At 32.8% G+C, this 23,480-nt stretch overlaps 1 protein-coding gene and 1 pseudogene across 1 annotated transcript in view; one reads left to right on the forward strand and one right to left on the reverse strand.

Annotated features, from left to right (window-relative positions):
* Positions 1–23,480, forward strand: part of Dok (docking protein homolog) — a 175,149-nt gene that overhangs the window by 123,527 nt on the left and 28,142 nt on the right. The gene's annotated exons all lie outside the window — the stretch shown is intronic.
* LOC135956601 (putative nuclease HARBI1) lies at positions 8,892–12,995 on the reverse strand (annotated as a pseudogene).

Consider the following 23,480-nt stretch of genomic DNA (forward strand, 5'->3'; position numbering starts at 1 on the left):
CAAAAATAATACTTCCACCGCTACACATTAAATTGGGACTTATAAGAAATTTTGTTCGTGCACTCGACGTTGACAGTGCAGCTATGGTGCACTTGAAAAATTTTTTTCCCAAATTAAGCGAAGCAAAGATTGACGCCGGTAGGTTCGATTGCTAAATACTTATATTATTGTATTACCCTAAGTAATCTTTTATACTTTAAGGTGTTTTTAATGGACCCCAACTAAAAAAATTGTTAAATTGCAAGGAATTTCCAAACCTTCTAGCACCTATTGAGAAAAATAGATGGAGGAGTTTAGATGCCATAATAGAAAATTTCTTAGGTAATAGAAAATCTGAAAACTACGAAGAAATCGTCCGCAATCTCGTTCGCAACTTCGGTGAAATGGGTGTGAATATGTCACTGAAAATACACTTCTTAGATAGGCACCAAGATTTTTTCCCCGATAATTTGGGTCATTTTAGTGACGAACATGGGGAACGATTCCACCAGGACCTAGCAATTATTGAAAATCGCTTTAGAGGAAAGAGCACTTGTCGCATGCTCGCTAAATACTGTTGGTCGATATGTCGAGATTCACATACTCCATGCAAGCGGCTGAGTAAATTTCATTTTTCTCCATAATATATTTTTATATTTCTTCTTTCTTTTATATCTTTATTTAGTATTTAGTATAGCTTAAATATTTTTTTATTATATAAATTTAATTTTTAAATTATACAAAAATATGAAAGAATAAAATTTAAGTAACTCTTTTGTTTCATTTCCAATGATTGTCTTTTTTTATTTGATACACATATTGACAAACATTTATAAAAATATTTATTTAATTTTTTATAAATTTGTACATCCTTGAAACTTTTAAGTCCTTTAAAAAGAAGAAAGGATCAGAAAATTAAAAACTGAGAACGCAGATCTCCAGTTTCATGTGTATGTGGACTGGTTCAAGTCCAAAAAGTACTATCTAATATTTTTGTAATCTTAATTGCTGTATCGATAAAAGTATTTTTTTTTAATGAACTTAATAATATGTTTTTTTCTGTTTAGGCTTAACTTATAAAGCTATAAGAACGAAATTTAAGCATGTGTTAAAGTATATGCATGGTTTCAACATATATTTTTTTTAGAAAAATATATTGGAAATTCTCAAGGATATAATAGGATACATTTTTCAAAGGACATTTTTTACAACTTTTCGTCCTGAAAAGTAAAAATAAACAAAATTATCTACTTCTAGAAATTGTCCCCTTTCATTTGATAATCATATAAAGAAAAACTAATGAGCAGAACTATTTAAATAAATTTTAAGAAATTTCTATATCCTTAAAACTTTGAAGTCCTTTAAAAAGGAGAAAAGATCACAAAATGAAAAACTAAAAACACAGTTCTACTATATATGACATAAGGATTCATATGTATATGGTCCCGTTCAAGTCCAATAATTGCTGTCGCACGGTGTAATACACAACAGTAAACGCATTGTGAACAATTTTTTTTGTTTCTTTTGTATAGTAACAAATAAAACAAACCAAATTAAATGAGCGCGATGAGAAAGCCTCATAATTTTGAACATTGGACATTTTTTACTTCTCAGTATTCACATACGTATATGTACTCTAAATAAAAAAACTAGTGTATTTGTTTATGTATGCTGAAAAGTCAAAAAATTCTTAGCTACTCATTTTCAAATGGGAACGTAAAACAAAACATTTGCAAATTTCATTCATAACAATTTATTATGAATGCATAAATTTATGTGTTCATTCATGAATTCTTCTGAACCCTGATTTGTTGAACATGTGGAGTATTGATGAAGGCGGAAATTGATATATTTAATCCAAAAATAATGACGGAGATGTAAGAAAATCGTATTTTTATGTTGCGAACAATTTTATAATATTTTAGGATATGTTTGTAGATTTTTACTTTTGAATAGGACTTGAATAAAATATGGGAATTAAAAAAAAACACAAAAAATTTACATATACGAGTGTTGTTTGACAAAAGCAATAAATCAATACAATTCATTTATGTTTGGGGTTTTCCACACATTATTACAGCTAAAAATTATTTTTTATAGCTGTCAGTATCATAAAATATCATAAATTATGTACATTAGAGTGCTCCAAAATAATAATTGCGAATTTTGACCGTCCCCTAGAATTTGTCTATGTAATGTAGAAACACGTTATGTAAAATATTAGGATGATAGGATAACGTTAACTGGTGGCGCAACGACGGACAGTGGTATGAGAATAAAAAAAAAAAAGAGGGAAATAAATCTGTAACTTCTAAACCCTTACGCCGATTTGAATGAAATTTCACATGCGCAAAGAGGAAGTGTAGTCGAGTTTAAGTTTTCAATTTGGACCTCATGACCCCACCAGGAGCGGGACCAGGGGTATGTTCAATTTTTAAAATGATCCTATTTCTTCGTTTGTGTTCCGATTTAAAAAAAACACATACAGAATCTCCTCGTCGAGCACTACATATCTATCAATTATCTCTTATAGCTTAGGAGATATTCGCATTTGAAAATATAATTTTCAAAATTTTTACCCACCCAGTTTTTTGGTGACCGCGGTTCCAAATATTCTCCGATTTTATCCATTTTTCTTTTATAGGATTAACAATAGATCTATATATCAAATAAAGAAAGAAGTGTTTAAAAATCATATAGAAGTGTTTAAAAATCATATATTTATATTTTGATATCGAGTATGCGATTTGAGAATTTTTGCCCTAAGACCTGATCCCGTCGGTATCAAAAATTATAAATGTTTTTTTCATTTAAAATATTTGGCGTAAAGTTAGCTTTTCAAAAAGTACAAATTCATTATACATCCTCTTAGAAAATTTTTAGATAACTTAAAAAGAATAAAAGTACTTTTATCCCAAAAAAATTGCGAAAAATCGCCTTTTTTAATTTTTTTATAATAATTTATATCTTATTATAAAGGCAAAAATTGGTTAAAAAATGTTAAAGTTATTAAAAAATGTCTCAGGCCACTAGAACAAGAAATTTATGATCAAAATTAACATTATTTGACAAATATTAAACTTAAAGCTTATTTTTACTTAAAATATATCCATATTTACTTGTATATGAGTTTTTGGCCTCGTAGGATACCGTTAACCTATTCGCAGGTATGACCAAAAAAATTAAACTTTTTTAACGGCAGTTTCAAAACTCCAATTTCAATTTTTTAAAAATTTTGTTAACAAATTTCAGAATTTGCTGATCATCTCTTTGAGATTTATTGATTTTATTTATTTTATGACAATACCTCCTATAGTTTTTCCGTACCTGCGATTTAAATTTTGCGATTTTCGAGAAAAACTAATTATTTGCCCATATTTTGAATGAGCCGAATTTCCTTACTGTTATGATTTTTAAGTAAAAGCTATTCAGAATATTATAGTCCAGGTAATTTTAAATATAGTCTGAAAGTTTTACTAAAATCGGAAACCGTAATGGAAAGATAGCGAAATATATATATTTTTGGGCCGATTTTGATGAAACATAAGAAAAATATAACACAAAGTATTTACAAAAACATTAGAAAAATTTAAATTAACCCTTAATAGCACTTGGGGTTAAAAAGACCCCAAACTCCTAAAACCATAAAAAAATTGCCAATTTCAATAGTGCTGATCAAAAATTGCCTTTTATAGGAAACAAAGTTTAAAATATTGTATTGTGTATTAGAAAATAGTATTACTATGCCATTTTGTAAAATGTTCACATTTTTGTTAAATTTTGACCACACATTTTTCAAACGGCAAAATATTGTATTTATACCTGATTTTTGCTTTAATAACGTAATTAATATTTTACTGAAGATTTTTGGATAATAAAATTGATTTTTTTTTGATTTATTAAATTTAAAAAAATAACTTAATGATTCAGTTTATTTAATTCTGAAAAACATAAAAGTTAGCACCATTCATATTGAATGTGTTTTTCTTGATTTTAAAAGTTGAGTGCTATTAAGGGTTAATTTTAATTTTTCGGCTGTTTACTTTTCTTAAGTTTCATCAAAATTGGCACAAAAATATATTACATCTATCTTTCCATGTGAAATTCAAAATATTGAAAAAATTTACATTTGACCATCACGATTTAAGGGTTAAAGTTTTCCGATTTCAGTAAAACTTTCAGACTATATTTAAAAATACCTGGACTATAATATTCTGAATGGCGGCATGGAATAACCCCTCACGAAATACCACCCCAAAAATAAAATGAAATAACCTCCTAAAATTTGGGGCCTTATTTCATATGCAATAGCAACGAAATGAAATAATGCCCCAAACAGAAATGAAATAACACCCCATTATTGAGGTCTTATTTCATATGAAATAAAACCCCAATTTTTAGAATGAAATAAGTCCCCAAACACAGTGAAGGTGATCAAAAAAAATTTAAACAAATTTTTGTTGTTTTTCAAACAAAAAAGTTTTAAACTAATAAAACTTTTTGAACTCTTTTGATTGTTTTATCATAAAATAACACTTTTTTTTGTTTGAAGCACAACAACAATTTGTTTAAACTATCATAATATATTAGAACGTTATGACAATATAACTTCATACCAGACCGTTTGAATCCCCCAAATGTTTGTATTTACTTTTCACAAAATAAAATAAAATTGTTTGTTAGTACTTGTTTCCTGAACTCTAATCCAACAACATGGACAGTTGCAATTTTGGGAGACATTTGAAATAGCATCTGCCATTAGCTTCATATCGTATTAACTGCATATTTTGAGATGTTTGCACGGAATAAAAACAATGCTTGTAGCTTTCTCATTTTGTGTTGAAATCTTTTTTAAGAATTTTGCATGAAACAAAAACTGTATTAGAATACAAAATATATTACAGTGAGAAGGGTATATATAAGTTTGTCATTTCGTTTGTAATTTCTACATTTTTCATTTCCGACCCTATAAAGTATATATATTCTGGATCCTTATAGATAGCGGAGTCGATTAAACCATTTCCGCCTGTCTGTTGAAATCAATTTTCTGAAGCCCCCAGATATCTTCGGGATCCAAATCTTCAATAATTCTGTCAGACATGCTTTCGAGAAGTTTGCTATTTAAAATCAGCAAAATCGGTCCATAAATAACGGTGATATGAGCAAAAAACCGGGACAACCTCGATTTTTGACCTATTTTTGATCTATATCTGGATTACTAAGTCATTAATATAGACAATATGGATATCTAATGATAGATATTTCAAAGTCCATTGCAACGATATAGATAAGGCTATAGTAAGTTGGACCTGCAATGGGTCAAAATCGGGATAAATATTTTTTAACCCGAATTTTTTTTTCATAAAAAATTTTTTTTGTCATAAATTTTTTTTCCAAAAAAAAAAAATTTAAAAAAAAATTTTTAAAAAAATGTGGAAAAAACTTTTTTTAAAAAAAATTTAAAAAAAAAATTTTTTAAAAACAATAAAAAAAATTAAATTTTGTTTACCTAAAAATATTTTAAAGTATAATTTGGTGAAGGGTATATAAGATTCGGCACAGCCGAATATAGCTCTCTTACTTGTTTTTATTAGATTTTATCTAATTTGGGCTTTCAAGGTCCTTATTATATTTAAATGTAAATTAAAGAAATTATTTAATTTTTTTATCCTACGTTGTTTCACTGTTTATTTTTCAGCATCTTTTTTATTTTTATTTATTTATTTAGTCTATGGATTAACTCCGTTCAGACAAAAAATTAAAATATTACAAACAAATTTAATGTAATCTATTTAAATATAAAATTAAATTACGTTTAATAATATTAATACTCAAAGTTGTATCGATAATATTGTACAAATCATTAAAATTTAAACAGATTCGAAGAAAAGAGTCAGCATTAGCATAATTTTGTTGAAAATATGGAATTTTTAACGGATGGTAATAACGTGTAGGGCGTTGAGGGACATTAAAATGTAAGTTGCTTAAAAGGAACTCTGAGCTAATATTGACATTAATAAGGTTGATAAGAAATATGACATTCAACATTGTTCGGCGACTTTTTAAAGTTGGTAAATTGAGTTCCAATAACCTGGTACTGTATGGAGGAAGATATATAGATGGATTTGGGTAAGATCTCCTTAAAACGAATAGCAGAAATTGTTTTTGGACAGACTCAATACGATCACTATGGATGTTATAATATGGATCCCAAATGATTGATCCATATTCGATTATAGGTCTTACAAGAGCTATATACAACTGTTTTGTTATAGATGGATCAGAAAATTCCTTTGACCATCGTTTAATAAAACCAAATACACCACGAGCTTTATTAGTACACATATTTATATGTTCGATAAAAGATAACTTAGCATCAAATAATACACCAAGATCCAAGAAAACATCTTCAGGGATAGTTTTTTATTAAATCTGGCAACGTATGAGAACAACACAAAAAATAATTACAACAAATTGATAATAGTCTTAATTCTATGATTTTACTTACATATTTATTTCGTCAATTTTTACATTTAAACAAAGATTTTACACCACGACATAAAAACACAAAATAAATAAATGTAAAAATAATAATAATGTAAAAAATAAATATCGCAGTAAAATTCCAAAACTTAAAACTACTATCACAGTTGAAATCAATTAACATACTACACTAAAAATTACAATATTGCAATGGTGTAGTTAGCATTATGTTGTCCTTGTCTTCTTTTCTATTTATTGCACTTGTTGTTCTTTGTTGTATTCGTAAGCTCTCTAAAGTATATCTTTTGTTCTCTCTTCTCTCCTTATCCAGAATTTTAACATTTGTAAAATCAGCCGTGTGTCCCATCTCTATACAGTGTTGTGCCAAAGCAGTGGTTTGTTTTTGTTTTCTTATATCTGTTTCATGTTCCGTCACTCTTGTATGTGAGCTGCGTTTTGTTGTTCCTACATATATGTACTTTTCCACAGCTTTCGTTTATATTGCCGTCACATTTGATCTCGTAGACAACATTACTTTGTTCTTGTGTATCAATTTTTGTTTTTGTCCGACTAAATAATGAGTTTATTGTCTTGTTTGATTTGTGTGCTAGTGTTATTTTTTTGTTGTTTATTATCTCTTGAAGTTTCTTATTCTCCGTTAGTTTTGGAATGTAAGAGAGGCTGTAATATATTTTGGGGTTACCAGATGTGTCATTTTTTCCCTGTGTTTTTCAGTTGTGTTTTTTGTAATTAAATTGTTGATTATATGTGTTGGGTAATTGTTGTTGGTCAATATCTCCCTGATTGTTCGCATATTCTTACTCATAAATTTCTAATCACTAATGGCGTTTTCTTTTCTGACAAAAAATGTTGTCAACATATTTTGCACAATTTATTAAAGGTTACTCATACCCTCATAATGTGCTACATTTTTAACGATCACAAAAGAACAAAAACCATTACCATTTATGCAATTTTCTTTTATGTAGCTTTAAAGCAATTTAGCGTTTTTTACTTATTTAGCGATTTTAAAACCATTACATGTCTAGTAATTTTTATCTATTAAAAACTGATTTTATATTTTCAATTGCTTTAAATTCTCTTGTGTGACTGTGGTTCATTGGTTTCGAATTCCATTTTTTGTGTTATTTTATTTTAAACGTCAAGTTTTTATTTGTTTTATCAAAAGTATAATTTCTTTTTAGCGATTGTAACGCTCATTGAGCGGTTACAGAAAGAAAATTATCAACACTGATAGTCAGCTGTTGTTTATTTATTTCTCAATTTGTTAAAAAGAACTTCGCGCACTTTAAAATTATTAATATTAAAACAAAAAAGTTTATTTATTGTAAATAAATTACAATATAATACAGAAAATGGAATCCGAGAGCTCTGACTCACCAAAAACACCTACATACAAGAGAATTCAAAGTAGAAAGTCTGTTTTAATTACATATATAAAAAATATTATAAAATTATGTTTTTAGTGTGTACAGACGGAGAGACTAGACAGCTCTTGGACTTTTATGCAAAAAACTCCCAAACAATGCGAGGAACGTTACAATACTGTGTTAAAAAGAAAAAAAGTGGCAGTAGAAAATAACAAAACATCTGGTTCGAACAAGGTATATTAATTATAAGGTAGTGTTATCAGAACAGCTGATCGTTTTTTGCTACTATGTTCATTTTTCGACGTGGTGCAGAATCAATGTCAAACTTTGTTTACATTTTGTAAATGTCAAACTTTGTTTTGCTGTTAAATTCGCTTATGTTTTAAAACCAATATTAATACTACACGAAATTAGTTTTATTTTTAAAATCATCAAATTAAATTACAAACAGATTCAAATTTATAAACATTTTTTGTTTAACAAAAATTAGCTTTGATTTATTTGTGAGCTGTTTTTGACATTTTTCCCTGACAGCCAATTCGCCTTCAAATGCAGGCACAATGTCAAACTACATATAAAAAATATAACCAATTCGCTCGGTATTCTGAATTCGCCGATGACACTACCTTATAATTAATATACCTTGTGGTTCGAAAAGGAAAAGCATTGATTTTGAAGAAGAATTAAATAAAATATCTTTAATGGATGACTTCATCGAACCGGAGGTCCAAATAAGTAGCCAAATGTGTGTAAAGGTGGAAAAGAAAGGAATTGAAAAAACTGAGGAGACAAAGGTGAAAAAAAGACAATCCAAGAAACTTTAACAGAAATTGCAGAGAAAAGAGAGGAAGCTAGAGAAAGACGACACCAAGAAAAAATGGCCTTACTCCAAACATTATTAAGAGAAAAATAAATAATTGAAGTGAAAAACATTTTTTCAGATGCGATTAATTTTTAACAGTACAAATTATAATTAATACTTTTTTGTTGTCCTACACGCAGTGTACCTTTTTATAGAATAAAAAATAAATAGTTTTTTTATGTTGTTGAATTATATAAAAGATCTTTTATTTCATTTCCTTTTATTTGTCCTAACTGTGTTAACAAATTATCACGTCTGTCATCATCGTAATGCTCGGAATTAATATGTATTTCATCGCTACTTATTTCTTCATACAAAAAATCGTTTTTATCAATGCAAATGTATTGGAGAACGCATGTTGCAATTACAAATTGTGCCATGGTTTCAACATTATGGAAATCAAGCCGCAACAATTGTCGAAAACGACTTTTAAGGGCTCCGAAGGCATTTTCAATTTTAACACGTACCCGACAAAATTTTAAATTATAGTTTTTTTCCGAATCACTTAAGTTGCCATAATCACTGAACGGTGTTAAAAGATATTCCCTTAGTGAGTAAGCTGAATCACCCAATAAATGGTACTTTGGTGCACATAAATTTGGCAATTCTTTACCTATAAATGAAAGTTTCAGTATTCTTGAGTCGTGTATTTTACTGGGAACCCCAGTATATACGTCTAGAAACCGAAGTTTCGAATCACAGATGCCCTGCAGAGTTATTGATTCTGTATCATGTCTATTTGCGTATGTGGAACGAATTTTATGTTTCGGAGTTCTTACAGAAATGTAGCTTCCATCAATACACCCTAAAATATTCGGAAAACCAGATATCTGAAAAAAAAATTATAAAAATATGTTTACATAAAAAGTAATATTTACTGTCTGTCATACCTTTTTAAATTCATTGGCAATAACTTCTTTTTCCAAGTTAGTTTGTGGAAATTTTATAGCTTCAGGGGCTACTTCATCCAATAAGAATTTTAAAACTTTTTGGAAAGAACTGTGAATATTTGACAATGGCATGTCAAATACATTCGCCACTTCCCTAAAGGTAGTTTTGTTGCCACTAAACCTGGAAAATGTTTTTTTTTTTATTTAATTTTAAATAATTTACCACAAAAATTAAAGAATTTGTGTTTCTACACTTGTTTGCTTTCTTCCACCTTGATACGTCCTTACCAAATACCAGGTAGAATACCTTTCCATTAGGTAGGTTTCTTAAACTGAGAAGAAACAAAAGGTAATAATATATATAAAAGCCAATATTTGGATTATATTTCCTTACATCAGTTTCGGAGTATTGATGAATAACATTTTCAACAAAATTTTTAACTCGTGGCAAACAGTTTCGTTCCGATAATAGTGCATACATTTCATCATCTTCATGAGATGATGATGACGACTCCAACAAATATTCTAAAGTAATATTTTTGCTTCCATTTTAACACTTTTAATTAATAAAACTATTTAACACAAACGAACTTCAAAAAAATATTGTTTGTTTTTTTTTCAAAAACAAGAACAGCTGTTTTAACAGTGCTGCACTTCTAACCCTTTGATTAAATTGAGGGTGAAACATGTACCATATTTTTGGTTTTTTAGGGCAACATTATATGAAAAGTACAAGTTATACGATTACAAAATAACATTTTTTTCAGAAAAGAACACAAAGAAGGGCAAAAGGCAGAATAAAGGCATCATTTATGCCAGAAAAGAAAACGCCATAAGTTTCATAACTTTCTGAATTAAGTTGGTCGCTGTATTCATTACTTTTTGTATAGGTTGTGTTGAATTATAATTTATTAGTCGACCAGATGCGATAGATTTTGTGTACCAATCGTTAATTATTCTTCCGTTGTCATTATATATTTTCATATCTAAAAATGGTATTGATTTGTCTTCCTCTCTCTCTATCGTAAACATCAGCTTATTATGATACTTATTAAATGTTTCCACGATTTTTATCTCTTCGTCCTTCTTGATTATTGCAAATATATCATCTACATACTTTGTGATAAATTTAAGTAACCCCTTTTTTAGCACGAATTTGTTTGACGTGTTTACTCTTACAATTGTTTTGTAAGATCAAACAGCATCAAATAAAATAATACTACTTTTTTTTGTTTTGAATCATCCAAAGTAAAATAAGTTTTTGGAATAAATAAAAGAATTCAAATATATTTTATTTAGTGGTTACGTCTTTTTCGTCAAATATTTGTCATGTGTGACCCTACCTTTAGGAAGGCCGTATAATCTGGTGCCATTGCAAAACTAGCCGTTAGTCTGTTTTTTTCTCTTCTGGTGATATATTGTTGTTTAAAAAGGTCCATTATTATTATGTTATTGTTCTCAGTAGTTTTTGTGTTGGATCTATTCTCATGGTCTTATATGTATTCTTGTCCTCTAAGAGCTTCCTCATTCCATTTTAGTAACTTTCCTTGTATATACAACAGTTTTATTCCCCTTGTCAGATTTTGTAATAATTATCGTGTCCTCATGTCTCTTCAAAAGTTTTCTCGTCGTCTCATATATATCCATTATGAATTTTTCCTTTTGTGTATTTCTCGATGTTCTCTTATATGTAAGTTTAAACGTTATAGCTCTTATTAAAAAAGTTAAAGCAGACTAAATATACAAATTTCCTATGAAAAAGTAGAATTTTTTTAAAATTAAAATCGTTTATCATGAATTGTGCTAAGTTTCCCAATTATTGATAAATTCACTGACATTTATTGTTGGGGGATAAGCTAGTTCCTATGCGCATTTCACTGGTTGCTTAGGCCAGATCATCAAGAATCCTTTTCCCAAAAGGCTTTAGAAAAACTAAAGATATACAAATCAAGCCATAGTGTGAATGAGAATTACAGACACTCAAGCTTTATTTGTAAAAATATCAAAGCTTAAACAAAACTCCAACAATAAACAGTGAGTTTATCTTTTCTTACATTCCCTCTACAATTGGTTGGTTTTTTCCGACTCAAACTGTAGTTGTAAGTGGGTAAAGAAAAAACAAAACAAAATAAAATAAACTTGCTTTATTAAATAAAGAGAATTGCCAGTTTAGTCTTGATGCACGGGAACCTGCAAATTTATCAAGAGTTTTACGGGAATACAAAATTAATATCATAGTAAGAATTGTGCTAAATTTCCCAATTATTGATAAATTCACTGACTTTTATTGTTGGGGGATAAGCTAGTTCCTATGCGCATTTCTCTGGTTACTTAGGCCAGATCATCAGGTAACCTTTTCCCAAAAGGCTTTAGAAAAACTAAAGATATTATACAAATCAAGCCATAGAGTGAATGAGAATTACAGACACTCAAGCTTTATTTGTAAAAATATCAAAGCTTAAACAAAACTCCAACAATAAACAGTGAGTTTATCTGAGTTTATAATATCTTAGTAAAATTACGATGTGCTCTTAAAATGTCTGTTTTTCTTTATATCTATTCACTGACCCACGATGACCACTGTGTGCTCGCCTGGCAAACTTATAAGAGAACATGTGAATAGATTGTGATAAGTTCTCTTAAATAACTAAGGTTGTACATTCTACTTTCAAATCACACGCTACAAACAAAACATATTTACGACTTTCCAACTGCAGAAAACGCAGTTTTTTATTTCATATTTTATTTATTGTATTTTTATAAAATAATGTGAACTATCAATAATTTGTTCAAATCTTAAATCTAAATATTATTTTTTATTTAAGTCCCACCACAGTTGGACGAAAAATTATGTTTAATTTATAGATCCTATCATCAGCGCAGGTCTGTTGGATTCCTTCTTCTTAGTCGGATGTAGCCATTACTTCTCATTAATGTTCGTGCAAGTGGGTTTGGGTCAACTTCTAACTTTTTCAAATATGACTCCGCTTGTATTTTTATTTCATTTTTCACCATGGAGACACCTAGGTCCTTATGAATGATAATATTTCTCACATACCAAGGCGCTGCTGTGGCCGTGCCCCATAATTGAATTCCATAGCACCATATGGGTTTTATTATTGAGCTGTACAGCAAAAGTTAGTATCTAAACTCAATCTCGAGTTTTTATAAATTAGCCAGTAAATTTGTAGTAATTTTAACTTCATTTGAGTCAATTTCGTATCTATATGCTTTTTCCAGGTAAGAAGTCGGTCTAGATGCAGACCTAGATATTTAACTTCAGTTTGTTGAGGTATTATATGATTATTTATTAGGATTGGAGGGCACGATTCTCTACGCAATGTGAATGTAAGATGTATACATTTTTGCTCGTTTACTTTTATTCTCCATTGTTTTAACCACCCTTCTATGTCGAATATATGGTCTTGTAAAAGTACAGATGCTTCTTGGGGGTTTTCATGAATGGCTAGTATAGCTGTGTCATCAGCAAAAGTAGATATGTGGGTTCGACTGTTTGTTGGCATATCACAAGTATATAGAAAATATAGGAAGGGACTCAGTATACTTACTTGGGGTACGGCTGCTTCAATAGGCTGTGGTGAACTTATGAAGTGTCCCTCTTTAAGATCGAACTTTCGATGACTTAAATAACTTTCTAGAAGCTTGTGTGTGTTCACTGGTAAATATTGTTTTATTATTATCGATAATCCTTCATGCCATACTTTGTCGAAGGCTTCCGAAACGTCGATGAAGAGTGCAGCACAATTTTGTTTTTCTTCAAATGACTTGGATATGATTTCTACGAACCTGTGGGGAAAATACATTCTTTAGATGACTAACAAACAGGTTTCCTTTTTCAGTATCGTTTCTCGCCCAGCCTCCACTAGAATTACGTAGAGGAGGTCTGCTCATAACAGGTCTTTTTAATTTTTTTGTAGCTCGCCATAGAGAGTAATTTGAGTACTGGGTGGCATATAAGTTCTCCAGATATTTATTAATTGAGTCAATTTTGCGTTTGTGAAGAAGCATACTGAGGCGTTTGCGACATTTTCTAAGCTCCGTTTTAAGTTGAGGGGATCTGTAGAGTTGCCACTCTCGACGAACTCTTCTTTTTCAGCTAATAACTGTTCAATGTCTGCAGAATAGAGTCTATTGTATCTTATTTGTTGGGTTATTTGAGTGGCGTGTTCAACAGCAAGTTTTAAGTTTTGTTCAAAATTTTTGAGTGAGATATCAATATCTTCTGGTGTTCTTAGCGATATAATTTCTGTACTGTGTGTGCTAAAATATTTTCTATATTTCAACCAATTTATTTTCATGCTTGATATTTCAGAGTGACCAGAGTGAACCCCCAGTATTTCTAGGGGGTTCAATAAAGTAACGAAGGTGGGTGAGTGATCCGTGGATAATTCTAATGAAGATTTGAACTGCATTAGTTCCATTGGTAAATTTTTTGTAACTGCAAAATCAATGACATCGGGTATTTTGCTTGGGTCAGTATGTTGGTTCTCCGCTCGACAGCACATTCAAATTCAATTTAGAAATTGTATTAAACAAAGCGCGACCTTTCGGGGTTACAAGTCTTGATCCCCAGTGAGTATGCTTAGCATTATAATCGCCAGCTGCCAGGAATCGGGGTCCTAGTGATTCGTAAAAATGTTCATATTTTTTTCCAGTAATCGAAAACCTTGGAGGTGAATATATCGACGAAATTAATAGGTTTCTGTAGCATTGACATCCGAACATCGTTTGATCTTAAATCGTGCCAATAGCATGAGTATGAGTCAGGACCGTCTAAATTAATTTTTTTTTCGTCAGAGAAAATTACATTTTTCCACTCATCTGTCCATTTCATATATTTTCTTGCGAATTTTAGACGATTTTCTTTATGGAGCTTTTTTAGCATTGGTTTACATTTCGGCTTTTTCCATTTTATGTTTTCATCGTTTCGTAAAATGTGTGCAACGTGTTTGGAAGTCACTGGAAGATTCAATTTATTCTTTATTTGTGTGGAATTTAATTTATTGCGGGTTGCTTCTTGTTTTATTAGATTATGTTGTCTTCTTGTTAGTTTTATATTTCCCTTTGTAGGTTTGCGAACACAATAATTTTGACCTTTCTTCAAGGAATTTCGGACCACACTTACGGAACGACCGATTTTACGTCCAATTTGTCTATTGGAACTTCCTTGGTCGTGAAAACAAATTTAATTTGAATCTTTTCTTGATCGAACAAAAAAAGTTCCCTTGGGCATCTTTAAAAGTGATGAAATTTATTGATTCAAATAGAAAAAGTTGCAGTAAATTGAGATGTTACTATTAGAAACGTACCTTTGGTTGAAAAAAACTAAAATTGATATTTTATTTTTGGTAACTTTTTTAAACACAAATTTCGCGTGTGCGTTTATACGAATCTTCCACTTAAAATAGCACTGAGATGAGTTTCAACTTCAAGATGATACGTTTGGGACACTTTTTGGATAGTAATTGTTGGCAGGGGTACGGTATATTGTATATCTACATTAGAGTGTCCCAAAAAATTGTTTTTTTTGGAATTTTGGAACGCATACCCTCTATTTTTTTATATATATAAAACTATAGTTAAATATGAAATTGCGATTTAGTTTTGAGGTGCATTTACAAGGGGAAAAAATGCAATTTTGTGTCTCAGGCCACTAGAACAAGAAATGTAGGAACAAAATTAACATATTTTGAAAAATATTGAAATAAAATCTGATTTTTACTTAAAATGTATCCATATTTATTTGTATATGAGTTTTTGTCTTCGTAGGATACCGTTAACCTATTCTTAGGTAAGACCAAAAAAAAATATTTTTTTTAACGGCGGTTTCAAAACTCCATTTGCACTATATGTTGATTGAAATCAGCATTGCACTATCACTCACTAAAATTGCAAACAATTTAGTTTGCACTATTTTTTATCAGCTTTAGTGAGAATGCTTATTTCTTAACTAGCACTAAAAAAAAATAGTGATAGTGATAATTTTTTAACTATCACTAAACGAAAACAAAAACTATTTAACCGCTAGAGAGCTCGCTCTTGTTCCCCCGCTCTACCATCAAATAATACTAACAATATACATCTAACATCACTAATCAGCATTTTTGTAAAAAGTAGCATAAAAGAAAACATAAATAAAATCACAGCTCAAGCAACAACAATGCCCATACTTAAAACAACAACAACTAACAAGCATATACAAGCTTTAAATAAAACACAAGAAATAAATTCTAGTGAGAGCTCTAAAGTTTTTAACCCTCTGGGAAGCGTGAGTATCAACAATGGTACATCAAAGGGTGCTATACCAAAAATTGTAGGCGAAAAGCTTAAAACAAAAACACCAGGTATGCTTAGATATTTAAGTATAAATAAAAGAAATTTAAGCCCTCAAAAGGTGGAAAGTTAATTAAAGAAACAAAAGACCAACGACAATCCCTTGTTAAAAAATCGTTATGCGCTCTTAAGTGAAGATGGAAATAACGATCAGGTCCGTAATGATGGTTCTAGCCAAAAATCATTTAAACCACCTCCTATATTCCTTCGCGAACCCAGTTCGAATAAATTAGTGAGAACACTTATTGAGAACTTAGTGAGAATCATATTGTTCCCATACGAAGAGGTGTGCAAGAAACAAAAATCGTTATATACACTGAGGACGATTACAGAAAAGTCTCTCAATTCCTAAATAATAACAAGAAAAATTTTTACACCTATCAGCTGAAAAGCAGTAAAGGCTTGATAGTGATAATTAAGGGTATAGAGTCCAGTGTAGAGCCAAACGAAATCAAGGAGGCCTTGGATGAATTAGGCTATAGTATACGAATTGTGGTCAATATCTTCAATAGAGATAAAATTCCCCAACCACTATTTAGAGTTGAGTTGGAGTCTGATGACAGAAAATTAAAAGGTAATGAAGTCCATCCAATATACTCCCTATGGTATTTGTTGAATCGCAGGGTAACAGTTGAGGAACCTATCAAACGTAATAATCCTGTACAATGCGGAAATTGTCAGGAATTTGGACACACGAAGAACTATTGCACTTTACGAACTGTATGTGTTGCATGCGGAGACCTGCATTCTTCAACAGAATGTGATATTATAAAGAAATGTCTCATTAGAAAATGCGGAAACTGTGGCGGCGATCACTCTGCTAACTATCGCGGGTGCCCAGTTTCCAAAGTATTGTTGAAAAGATTAAGAGATAGAAAAAAGGGGTTAAGAGGCGAAATAGTTGAACCAGTAAATCTGAACTGCAGTTCCTATCCGCCAATTTCTGGAGTTCCCACTCCAAATAAAAATAATAAGGAGGTTCCAGTTCAGTCTGGAACTGTTTCATATTCAAATATTTTAAAATCTGATATTAAACAACCTAGTTTCCCCCAAAATTCGGGAGGGTTAGAAAATTTATTAAATACTCTTGCAAGTAACATAACCTCACTTAACCAAAACATGTCTAATTTCATGACATCCATGCAAAATACCATACAAGAGCTTTTGAGAGCCCAGAACCAAATGATACAAATACTCTTAATAAGAAAATGAGTTTTTTAAAAATGTGTTTCTGGAACGCAAATGGATTGAACCAGCACAAAGCTGAGGTGTCACACTTTATCAACGAAAACACTATAGATGTATTGTTAATCTCGGAGACTCATTTAAGAAATAAATATAATTTTCATATTCCAGGTTTTATATTTCATCCCACGAATCATCCTGATGGTAAGGCACACGGTGGTACTGGTATTTTAATTAGAAATAGGATAAAACATTATACCCTAGAAAAAATTTCCAAAAACTATTTGCAAGCAACATCCATTTGCTTAGAATGTGGAGTTGGAGATTTGACTCTAAGCTCAATATATTGTCCCCCACGATTTTCTGTGATTAAGGAACAATTTGAAGAATTTTTTAATACACTATGTCGCCGATGGCTCATATATTTATTTATTTAAATTTATTACGATTTTTATTTTTATTAATTTTAATTATTTCGGTTTGTTTATATTTATTGTTTGTGAGCTCCCTTAATGTTTACTTAAATTGTCTTATTTACCAATTGTATGATCATTGTTGTTTGGTTCATTTGTCCGTTAGGATTTTTTATATTGTTTTGTATTCCCTTTTGTTCATATTTGTTTACGAACTAATCGCACTTTTTGTCCCTAAATTATACTGCAGTATTTTCGTTCAGTTTATTTATTTGGAAATGAACTGTTGTAATAGTACATAAACAAAAAGAAATTTGTGGGCTCAGTAATAACTGGCTTTAGAATTAAAATTTAGTTTGTTGGGGATAAAGACTGCGGTAAGTCGCTTAATGTATTTATAAGTTATTTTTTTGTAATAAGTTCTATTTTTAGAAATAAACGGTTGCTCAAGTATATGCATCATTAATTGTAAATTTGTGGTTCATTTATTTGAGACTGGTTAAATTCGCTGTCCTCAACATATAGGCTCAGGTCGCAGCCAGCGACAAATTTTATTTCGCAGTGTTTGTGCGAACTTGTGGTTCCTTGCCCGTCGGAACAAATTTTATTTCGCATCCTATGAGCGAACTTGTGGTTCCTTGCCCGTCGGAACAAATTTTATTGGATTTTGTGGTTCCTTGCCTGCCGGAACATTTTACTTGTACTTTATGTGAATTTGTGGTTCCAAGCTGCCGGAACAAATAGAAATAATTGTGAAGCCGTTCCATGCCTGCCGGTACAAGGGTTTAAACTAAAGTATGAAATTTTTGTGGTTCCTTACACGCCGGAACGAGTAAAACTTTAAGCTGAATTTGTGTGAAATTGTAACCTGTCCTGCTGGAACAAATTGTGTTTTTTATTTGTGATAAAGTGTGTGGTTCCTTGGCTGCCGGAGCAATTACATTTTAATCTGCAGTGAATAGCAATTAATTTGTGAATTTTTGTGAAGCCCCAAGCCTGCCGGAACAAATTAATTTTGTGTTGCTGTTTAATATTTGTGAATTTGTGTGCCCTTTGAAAATATTTGTGATTCAAGATGCAACGGTCGCCATCTAGAAAAAGCTCTCGTTTGCAGACAGCAACTAGCCAAAATGTGAATAGTTCCACGCCTGCCGGAACAGATAGTTCAGCAAATGTTTCTCAAATGCCGTCGATACAAAATGTCAGTTCTGTTGCCCTCGGAACAACGGTAACTAGTGCCTCTATAAGTGCCCCTAGAGAACCGACACCTGCTGTATCAACGCAAAACATTTTCAGTTCAACAAGTGAAGAGCCCTTTAGTCTGCCGCCGTTAGTGCCCGGTCCTAATGTGAGAACCCAGCCACCACAAACCATATCGTCTGATAATGAGAACCTGCAACGACAAATTGATATCCTGCAAGCTCAATTGGCAAACGCTCAACGTGCTTTAAGAGCAAATCAAAATTTAAATACGCCGAATGTTATTGGACATAATGCGCCAGTCATCCAAAGTATTAGCAGTGGCCCTGAGAACATGGTTGATCGCCGGAATCCAACGCCATATTCCTATGTTAGTCAGTCAGACCAGTTGATGACATCTCAGCCTCTTATTGTTTCCCCTGCTACAGTGCCCATGACAGTACAACGCAAACTTTATGATCTGCCCGAATTTTGTGGTATTCCCGAGGACTGGCCAATGTTTTTGTCTGCCCTTGAACATTCGACAGCGGCATATTCGTACAATAATTTTGAAAATTGTTTGAGATTGCAGAAGGCTTTGAAAGGTGAAGCCAGAGAGTGCGTGAAGTCGTTGCTCATCCACCCAAATAATGTGCCAACAGTTATAGAGCAATTAAAGCTACAATATGGTCGCCCAGAGTTGCTTATTCGATGTCAATTGCAACAGATGAAGGAAGTTCAGCCCATAGCAGAAAACGCGATCGATAAATTGGTGCCGTATTCCATTAAGGTCAGAAATTTAGCAGCATTTTTGGAATCTGCCAATGGTTATCAACATTTGTCGAATCCAACACTCATGTAGGAGTTAGTACAGAAGCTGCCAATGAGCAAACGTTTGGATTGGGCCCAGTTTGCTTCAACTTTACCTCAGTTGCCGACTATTTTGGATTATAGTACCTGGCTCCAGCGTGTTGCAAATTTGGTAAGAAGTGTGCAAATAAGCAGTTCAAGTGGCAATAGATCTAACAGTGATCCAAAACGAAAAGTGGTTTTATATGCTTCTGATGGCCCAGAACGTCAGTTAAAATGTTTTTATTGTGTTGGCCCACATAAAATTTTTGATTGTAAGAAATTTTTAGAATTGAGTGTGCCTAATAGATGGAGTGAAGTGAAGAGATTGAAGTTATGTTTTTCGTGTCTCAGTGGTGGCCATTCAAGTAAAGATTGTCGTCGGCGTAAGCAGTGTCCAATGGAAAAGTGCCAAAGAAATCACAACAAATTATTGCATGAAACTAAACCTAATGAACCAAGTGAACGATCCGTAAATGTGCCGCCAACAGAGAGAGCTTCAACAGTCGAACCAGTGCTTAGTTGTATTTCCAGTGCTAGTAAAAGAAGTGATTTGTTGTTCAGAGTGCTACAAGTGGTTCTTTATGGACCAAATTGTGCTATTATGCACTCCTAGATGAAGGTTCTTCGGTCACGATGATGGATAGCTCTTTAGTGAGACAGCTTGGACTGCATGGTCGACAAAGTCTATTGAATTTGAGTTGGTATGGTGGTAAATCGGCACAAGAACCAGTTATGGTGGTGGATCTTCATGTGAGTGGTGTTAATAAGAAAAGGAAATATGCTTTGAAAAATGTGTATGGAGTCTCGAATTTGAAGTTGCCTAGTCAGAGTTTTAATGCGGATTTAGTAAAGAATCATGGTGTGCCTTTAAACTCATATGAATGTGTGGCTCCAAAGGTACTAATTGGATTGGACCATTGCCATTTAGGATTGCCCGATGAAATAGTCCCTTTGGAAGATGCTGGTCCATATGCTGCCAATACTCCTCTTGGATGGGTTGTTTTTGGAAACGTGAAAGGAGGTCGCCCTGGAACCCAAACATGTTTGCTGACACAGTTGGATAATTTAAATAATTTGGTGGCAAATTATTTTGAAACTGAAAATGTTGGTGTTAAGGCTCTACCAGTGATTGAGTCAAGAGATGAATTATGTGCACGAGAGATATTGAGAAATTCGACGAAGAGGGTTGCCGGAAGATTTGAATCCAGACTACTATGGTGTAGTGATGACGTAGTCCTGCCGGATAGCTATTCCATGGCCCTTAATAGATTTTTTGGAGTGGAAAGAAAAATGAAAAAGGTTTGTGGGGACATAAAGGAAATGTTTCATCAAGTTATTGTTGCTGAGGAAGACAGGTGTTCGCAGAGGTTCTTGTGGCGAGATGATGCTAGTGGTCCACCGGTAGTGTATGAAATGCTTGTGATGACGTTTGGAGCTGCCTGTTCGCCCTGTATTGCCCATTATGTGAAGGAAACAAATGCAATGGAGCATCGAAATCGTTTCCCTAGAGCCGTGAAGTCAATTTTGGACCATCATTACGTAGATGACTTTGTAGACAGTTTTGTAAATCCGTCAAAAGCCATTGAAATAGCCATACAAGTTCGTGAAATACATAAAACTGCTGGTTTTGAAATGCGTAAATTTACATCGAATTCATCGGAGGTGGTTGTGGCTCTAGAAGGATGTTCAGATCATCAGGTTAGTTTCTCAGGTGGCTTAAATGAGTTGGAGGGTTCAACTGAAAAGGTACTTGGCATGTTTTGGGATCCAAAGGACGACACGTTCAAATTTGTTTTGAAATTCCATCGTGTGAATTCTGACGTCATTCTTGGTAAAAGGTGTCCTACAAAGCGTGAGTTATTATGTGTCGTAATGTCCATTTTTGATCCACTTGGTTTTTTGTGCCATTTTATGATAACTGCCAAACTTTTGATGAGAGAAGTCTGTAGACATAGTGTACTTTGGGACGAGATGTTGCCCGCGTCATTACAAGCGATGTGGAATAAATGGCGCCAAGAGTTAAGAAATGTTGTCCATGTAAAGGTTCCACGATTTTATTTTGGAAATGGTTTGCCCTTGGAGTTAGAGCTGCATGTTTTTGTTGATGCCAGTGAAGATGCCTTCGGTGCAGTTGGCTATTGGAGATATACAACATCTGATTTACAAATAGGAGTGTCGTTTATATCTGCCAAGTCGAAATGTTCCCCATTGAAATGTATGACTATTCCCAGATTAGAACTACAAGCCGCCGTTTTGGGGACCCGATTGATGGACACTATAATGAAGGAACATGAACTCAAAGTTTCTCGTCGAATCTGTTGGAGTGACTCTACAACCGTCATTAGTTGGATTGGTTCTGAAAGCAGGAGATATAAACCATTTGTTGCCCATCGAATTGCCGAAATACTTGATTCGACACGCCCAACTGATTGGAGATGGTTGCCTACAGATCTCAATGTTGCCGATGATACTACAAGAGCTAAAAATGAAGTTGATTTTTCCATTGAAACACGTTGGTTCCAAGGGCCACAATTTTTGTATGAAAACGAAGCTGACTGGCCGAATAAGAATTCTGAGAAATCTGATGATTTGTGTGAAGAAGAACTACGCCCCAAATTTGTTATGCTGGTTAGTACAAATTTAGTAATTGATTTTAATCGTTTTTCTTCATTTCTCAGGCTTAAACGAACAATGGCTTGGGTTCTGAGATTTATCAATCGCTGCCGAAAATATGATAAATGTAATGGTTCGAGATGCCTGTGACCAGGCACCCCATTATTTTGTCGTCCTGTCACCGCTTTACACAACTATTTGTTCCCCATGTGCATAATAAAATGAGACATCAAAATTTTGAGGCTACCATAGGCGAAATAAGGAAAAGGTTCTGGATTCCACGACTACGAAATCTGTTGAGTAAGACCACATCAAATTGCAACATTTGTATGATTCGTCTTGCCGTTCCAGTAGCTCCTTTTATGGGATCGTTGCCAAGTGATAGACTAACTCCATATGTCCGGCCATTTACTTATACTGGTGTTGACTATTTTGGCCCATTAAATGTGACTGTTGGTAGACGCCATGAAAAACGTTGGGTTGCCCTGTTTACGTGCCTTACAATCAGAGCTGTTCATTTAGAAGTGGCCTATGATCTATCTACCGATTCGTGTATTTTGGCTATACGGAATTTTATAAATCGTCGTGGCACCCCGTTGAAGATTCGGAGTGATAACGGAAAGAATTTTGTTGGAGTTAACCAAGAAGCCCAGCGATTTGATGAAGTATTTGATCTCGTTAAAATTGAAGATGAGTTGTCCACAAGGGGCATTGAATGGCAGTTTAATTGTCCACATAATCCTGCAGAAGGTGGAATATGGGAGCGAATGGTTCAATGTGTTAAAAAGGTTTTAAGAGTAACCCTAAAAGAAGTCGCCCCAAAAGAGCACACCTTGCAAATTTTTTTAATTGAAGCCGAAAACATCGTGAACTCTCGCCCATTGACTCACTTGCCTGTCAGTCCGGAAGACGAAGAACCATTGACGCCTAATCATTTCTTGTTGGGTTCTGCAAATACGGCTCAAACGCCAGAAGGTATTGAAATTATAAAGCCAGTGGTACTGAAGAAGCAGTGGCGAATTGCTCGACAGCTACGAGATCATTTTTGGAAAAGATGGATTGTGGAATATTTGCCCACACTTACAAGACGGTCCAAATGGTGCGAACATACGAAGCCTGTGGCCCCGGGAGATCTTGTACTAATTTGTGATCCAGCTGTTTCCCGCCGAGATTGGAAGAGAGGTCGTGTCGTAAATGTGTTTCCTGGCAGTGATGGTGTAATCCGAAGAGCTGATGTCCAAACAAGTAGTGGAATACTTAAACGCCCAGTTTCCAAACT

Source organism: Calliphora vicina, chromosome 4, assembly GCF_958450345.1.
Source record: "Calliphora vicina chromosome 4, idCalVici1.1, whole genome shotgun sequence".
NCBI classification, from domain to species: Eukaryota; Metazoa; Arthropoda; class Insecta; order Diptera; family Calliphoridae; genus Calliphora; species Calliphora vicina.